Source organism: Vidua macroura, chromosome 17, assembly GCF_024509145.1.
Source record: "Vidua macroura isolate BioBank_ID:100142 chromosome 17, ASM2450914v1, whole genome shotgun sequence".
NCBI classification, from domain to species: domain Eukaryota; kingdom Metazoa; phylum Chordata; class Aves; order Passeriformes; family Viduidae; genus Vidua; species Vidua macroura.
Genome location: NC_071587.1, coordinates 2,197,834 through 2,204,065, shown reverse-complemented (window position 1 = coordinate 2,204,065; position 6,232 = coordinate 2,197,834).

Sequence of the window (6,232 nt, the reverse complement as noted above, 5' to 3'; positions counted from 1 at the left end):
TTGGGCAGCACCAGAGCCCAGCCAGGGCTGCACCCAAGAGGAACCAAAATGGTCCCAAAATGCACGAGCACTCCCGGGGGCTCTCACTGGGATCAGCTCTGCTCCATTTGCACCTTGCAGTTCATTGTCCCATTCCAGCTTTAGCCCATGCACTCCCATCCTGCTTGTTTTTCTCTCTCCAGCCCACGTTGTTTGTGCTCTTGGGCCTGAGATTTGGATCATTTGTCCTTGGTGCCCAGCTGGAGCAGGAATTGTTTTGTCTCCCTGCTCTGTGCAGAGAGCTCACCATCCCCTCATATGAAGCTCAGAAGTGCACATTGAAGCAGCTCAGAACCTGAAAAATATAAAAACTAAAACCTGAGGCATCAGGTTCAGCCTTTGCAGCTGGAATGGGGCAGGTCCAGCTCAGCCCTTTCCCCTTGCAGGGCTCAGCTCTGCAGCCTCTGGGAACCTTTTTGCCCCCAGCTGCTGATTTTGGGGTTCCAGCTGCTCAGGGGCCACTGACTGGCTTTCCCAGCTGTGACATGATCCCCGTGCCAGGGAGGCTGCAGTGTGATGGGGGTGACAGGGGGACTTCCCTGAGGTGATGCCAGAGTCTGGAGTGCCCTCCAGACCTGGGATGCCTTAGGACAGGAGATGCTTTAGTGCCAGAACTAAAGCCCCAAGCTGAGGGTTAACTCTGCTGGTTGGGAGGGGGGAAGGGTTAAGCTTTCAAAACCAGAACGTTTTATTTTTACAGGCAGAAATTCACACTCTCCACCCAAACCAGCACTGAAGACCAGGGTATATTTGAGCCTGTCAGCTCTGCTTTGCTCTCTGTTGTTAAAAAACCCCACTGCTCTCCGCCTGAAAAAATGTCAGGGGGAAATTGAAAAATAACATTTTCCCCTTTTCCTGCTGCCACACCTGCTTTCCTTAGACAGCAACTGGCGTTGTTCCAGCGTCCTGACAATGTCTGAGCCAGTGGGTGCTGCTGGAGCTGGGTACAAGTGCTTGGGTGGGATCCTGGGTGCTGCATCTCCCCAGGGACCCCACCTCCATGAGTTCTTCCTCTGTAAAGGGAGGGGATAAGGAAAAGGAAGGGAAGGGTGTAGCTCAGGCGTTATAAATACTGAAACACTCAGATAGGAGCCACAAGAGCCCCAAAAGCACTGGAATCTCATCACTGTGACACCGAGAGCAGCACGGAGGGTGGCTGGGTGCAGTGGCAGTTGCAGTGGCTTCACCTACTCAGCAGCTCAAAAGCATGGAAAGAAGTTAAAAGCCGAGTCACCTGCACTTTTTATCACCTCGTTATCAGCGGTGCTACAGGTGCTGACGCCTCCACGATGCCTGCAGGGATAGCAGCTGCAGGTTTGCTTGGTTTTGTCACTTGGCTGAAAAATCAGGGACACAGCACACCCCTGAACGTGCCCACGGCCAGCGGTGGGGAGAGGCATGGCCAGCCTGAGCACCCAAACCTTGTTGGGTTCTGCCCACCCAGCTGGCATCTCCTATCAGCTCAGGGCCAGGACAGCACAGAATCATGGAATGGTGGGGTTGGGAGGGACCTTAAAGCTCAGCTCGTTCCAACCCTCACCATGGGCAGGGACACCTCCCACTGTCCCAGGCTGCTCCAAGGCCCGTCCAGCCTGGCCGTGGACACTTCCAGGGATCCAGGGGCAGCCACAGCTGCTCTGGGCAAGCAGCATCCAGGCTGGAAAGCCTCCGAGCCATTCTGCTGGTGCTGGTGTCCCGTGTGCTCTCCAGCAGTTCCCTTTCCTGTGGGCAGCAGCAGCAGGCCCAGCCAAAGCTCTTCCTCACATCCTGGGGATGAGCTCACCCAAGCAGGACCAAGGAAGGGCTTTGCCAGCCCAGGGACACAAAATCACTCTGACAGCAGGGAAAGCAAAGGTGTCTTGGCAATTACTTCAGCACTGAGCCTGCAAGTCTGCTGCTTTTGTTCCTGCTCATCTGAAAGCCTTTGACACATTCGAGCTGCATGTTTCTTTTATGAATATGCAAATCAAAGCAGTGAAATTACAGATAATGATATGTAGTCAAAACTTTTCAGAAGTTAATGCATATTCCTTATTTTGCAGATTTCTATCACACTTGTATTTGCAAAATAGATGAGATAACACCGCTCAGGAGAACAGCTTTCCTGTCACTGCAGCAGCCATACACCTTTCACATCCCACTCTGGATTGCTGCCAGCTCCCTTCCCAGTGCCAGGGCCCCCAGCAGCATCCCGGGATGCTGAGGCAGAGCTGAGCCCCCTGGTTTCCAGGGCTGTGTGCTGGCCCCAGGCACTGCAGGTATCCCATGGCTCTGCTCTGCTGCTGTTATCCTGCTGGAGAAAACCAGACTGGGGTCAGCTTTCCCAGGCAGGGGGGCACAGGCACTGCATGGCATGCCTGGCACTCTGGAGATCAGCCACAGTGGCCTGTGCAGTACAGAAGGGTTTCCATGGTAAAAAAAAAAAAATTACTAAATTACTCATTTGCTCATTTGTTGCTGTCTTGCTACAAGCCCAACTTTAGATATAACAGTAACATAATGCCAATGCCATAAAATACTTTTTTAAATGAGGGTGTCTTTCCACAAAGCAATTCAGTACTTTTCCAAAGTAAAGTTTTCAAAATAACACTGGTCTAGTGTGGTTTCTTTTTGTACACAAAATATACAACCCCAAATATTTGACTTTATTCCTGTTGTGGTTTAGCCCCAGCTGGTAACTCAGCACCACACAGCTGCTGCTTATTCCCCCACACCCCTGCGATGGGGAGGGGAACCAGAAAAATAAAACACCCAGGGGTCAAGATAAAAAGAGTTTAGTAATTGAAATAAAGTAAAATAATAATATAACAACAACAACAACAGTTAAAAGGGAAATAACAAAAACAGAGACAAGAAAAAAAAACAAGAAAGACAAGGGATGCCCGCTACAGTCGCTCACCACCCCCTGACTGATGCCCAGCCCATTCCCCAGCAGTGATTGCCCCTCCTGGCCAGTCCCTCCCCAGTTTCTGTACTGGCCATGATGCTCTGTGGTATGGAATGTCCTTCTGGCCACTTGGGACCAGCTGTCCTGGCCATGCTCCCTCCTGGTTTCTCCTGCTCGCTGGCAGAGCACGAGACACTGCAAAGTCCTTGATTTAGGGTAAGCACTCCTTAGCAACAACTAAAACATCAGCGTGTTATCAGCATTAGTCTCATGCTGAGCCCACAGCACAGCACTGGCCAGCTACTGAGAGGAAAATGAACTCCATCCCAGCTGGAAGCAGGACAATTCTGCTTTAGGAGGCATCCAGAGCCCCCTGTGTGTGGGAAATACAGGGTTTGACCAGGCTGCTCCCGGTTCACAGCCCTTTGCTGCTGTTGCTCCGGTGTGCTCTGTTAGCAGGTGAGGCACAGCGCTCACATCTGTCTGCTCCTCGGGATCTCCCACTCCTTCTGCAGAGCCCAGGGCACACACAGTTCCCTGGGACCTGTGCATGAGCTGGGTCCATCCATCCCTTTGTCATCAAATATCCCACGGCAATTCTTTGGGGCTGACCTGCAGGACCTGAGCTCCTGTCAGCCTCTTGCCCAGGCTCTCTGCACACTGCTGGGCCTCCTACACACCTTGGGCTGTGGGCTGGGGGCTGCCTGCGCCTCATCCTGCTCCCAGCTGTTTAATTAGAGTCCCAGAGCCATCCTCACTTTCATGCTCTCCCAGTTCATCCCTCCAGCAGAGGAACCAGGGCTGCCATGAGGACACCCATCACACAGGAGGGGACCTCTGCCCCTCCCAGTTCAGCTCTGGTGGGAACCTGACCCTTTTCTGCCCTGTTCTGCCCCGAATGAATGTCCCCACCTTGAGCAGCGTGTGTGGGTGAGCGCTCTGAGCACGCGATGCTGGCGGGGCAGCCCGGCCGCGGCTCTGGAGCCTCCCTCCCTCCCTTCCCCCTCCTCCTCCTCCTCTTCTTGCAAACACCTACATCCTTCCTGTATTGTTTCAAACCGCAAGATAATGAACTGAGCAGCCAAGCTGGGAGTGCAAAGCTCTGCGGGGGGAGGCGGACCCTGCTCCTCGGGCACTGCAAATATCACCGGAAACCTCTGTCCTGCCGCTTGCATAACCGGGCTGGGCTGCTGGCCCCAAGGGCAGCGCTGGCCTCAGCCCCTGGCCCTGTCCAGCCGTTTTTGGTCATCGTGTCCCTCGCTGTGGGACCCGTGGTGTGGGGCTCCTCTGCTTCTGGGAGCTCCTCGCTGTGTTCTCACCGGCACTTGCTTTAGTAAAGAGATTGTTTTTTCAAGTTTCTGAAAGTCTTGTCTCTCCCCCAGGTGTTGTTGGCCACCTCTGATGCGGCTCTGGAATGGTTTGGGTTGAAAGGAACACTAAAGCTCAGCTCATTGCTCCCCCTGCCACGGGCAGGAACACCTTGCACCAGACCTGCTCGTTCCAAGCCCTGTCCAACCTGGCCTTGGACACCTCCATGGATGGGACACTGGCACTTTTCATGTGTCCTGCCAAAGCATTTTGTCTCTGTGCTCCTCTGCTCCCTCTCCATCCTGTGTGCAAGGAAGAGCATTAACAGGAGCCTCACAAACCCCTCAGGGTTTTCACAGAGACGAGGCCAAAACAAAAGAACTAAATGCATCTCCCGGGCTTCATCCTGAGATTGTTGCAGCCTGTTTTGCACGGAGGTGGTTCAGCACAGCTGCTCCTGCTCTGCTGTCCCAGCCCCAAACACACTGTGGCTGGACAGCCACCAGGCAGGGATGGTCACTCTTGTGCACCCTGGGACAGTGGAAGGTGTCCCTGCCCATGGCAGGGGTGGGATGAGCTGAGCTTTGAGGTCCTTCCAAGCCAAACCCTTCTGTGACTGTGTGACACGGTCCTATAAATACACAACAAACCCTGCTGTGGTCACCCCAGGAGCTCTGAGGGGTCTCCACATGCACTGCTGGGGCTTGGAAATGTACCTCTGAGCAAGGAAGGGACGTGGGGATAAAACATCTGGTGGGCTGTGTTACCCAAAGCTCTGTGACAGCCCTGTCCCACATGTCCCCCAGCCCTGTCCTGCTATGCATTCAGTGTCATGCTGGCAGTGGATGATACCCACTGCTGCTTCAAACCCCAGAGCAGATTTCATGCCTAAAACATCATAATTAGGAGGAATGGTGAAAAGCTGCAGGAACAGAAGGCTCCCGTGGCTCTCCAGGAACTGCCAGCTGAGCTTTGCATCGCTCAGCTTCGAGGAAAACCTTCACTCATGTTGGGTTTTCACAGCCAAGCTCTTCCCCTGCACCTGGCAAAGTCAAGGCAGCTCCAGACAGGCAGCTCTTAATGGGATTTGCTTCTTGGAGGTTATCCCAGGGCAAACACTTAGGTGCTGATGAGACAAGGGGGCTCCCAAGGAGCTTGGAGTGCCACTGGAGCTCTCTGCAGCTGATGCCCTGTGCTGTGCAGGGCCAGGGCCACGGGCTGTCTCCAGGAGCAGTGCTGGGTGATGCTGATTTGGGCTGTGGGCCTGGCTGGATCCTGCAGCCCACTCCCCGTGCACCCCAGCAGCAGTGCTGGGCAGGGATGTGGGAATGCCTGTGCCCTCTCAGCCTGGACTTTGGGGTGCTGTCCAGAAATGCCTTTAGGCCCTTTTTAACCCTGGTATGGTGCCATCACCACACCAGCCCCTCCTGGGGATGCAGAATTCAGGGGGAGCTGTCAGCCCAGCTGCCAGTTTGACAAGACAAACTCCTTCTGTTCCCCAAACAAGCTGGTTCTCCTCGAGGCCAAGCAGCACCCGATGCCATGCCCTGCCCTGCATGCTGGGATGAGCTGATGCTGGGCAGTGCTCACTTCCAGGGCCCAGAACTGCCATGAAACCAAGCCCAGACACCCTCAAACACGTGTGCTTTGGTGGGTTGAGTGTGGGTTGATCATGGGTTGACCTAGTGACCAGGTGAATAAACCTGCCTGGTGGTTTAAAAAACAGAGTTAAACAATACCTCATGATGCTGCAACATAAATCTGGCTTGATCTAAGCCCTCCAAAAGCACTAAGGATGAGCTGTTCCTTCTGGGGCACTTTGATAAAACCCTCACTAGCTTTTATTGATGTTCCTACAAAGGCTGAGAGAGCTGGAGTGGCTCAGCACAGAGCAGGCTCTGAGGACACCATTGTGCAGCCTGGAGGAGGGCTTGTGGAGAAGAGGGAGAGCAGCTCTTTACACCAGCAGGGACAGCACAAGGGAGAAGAGTTTTCAAC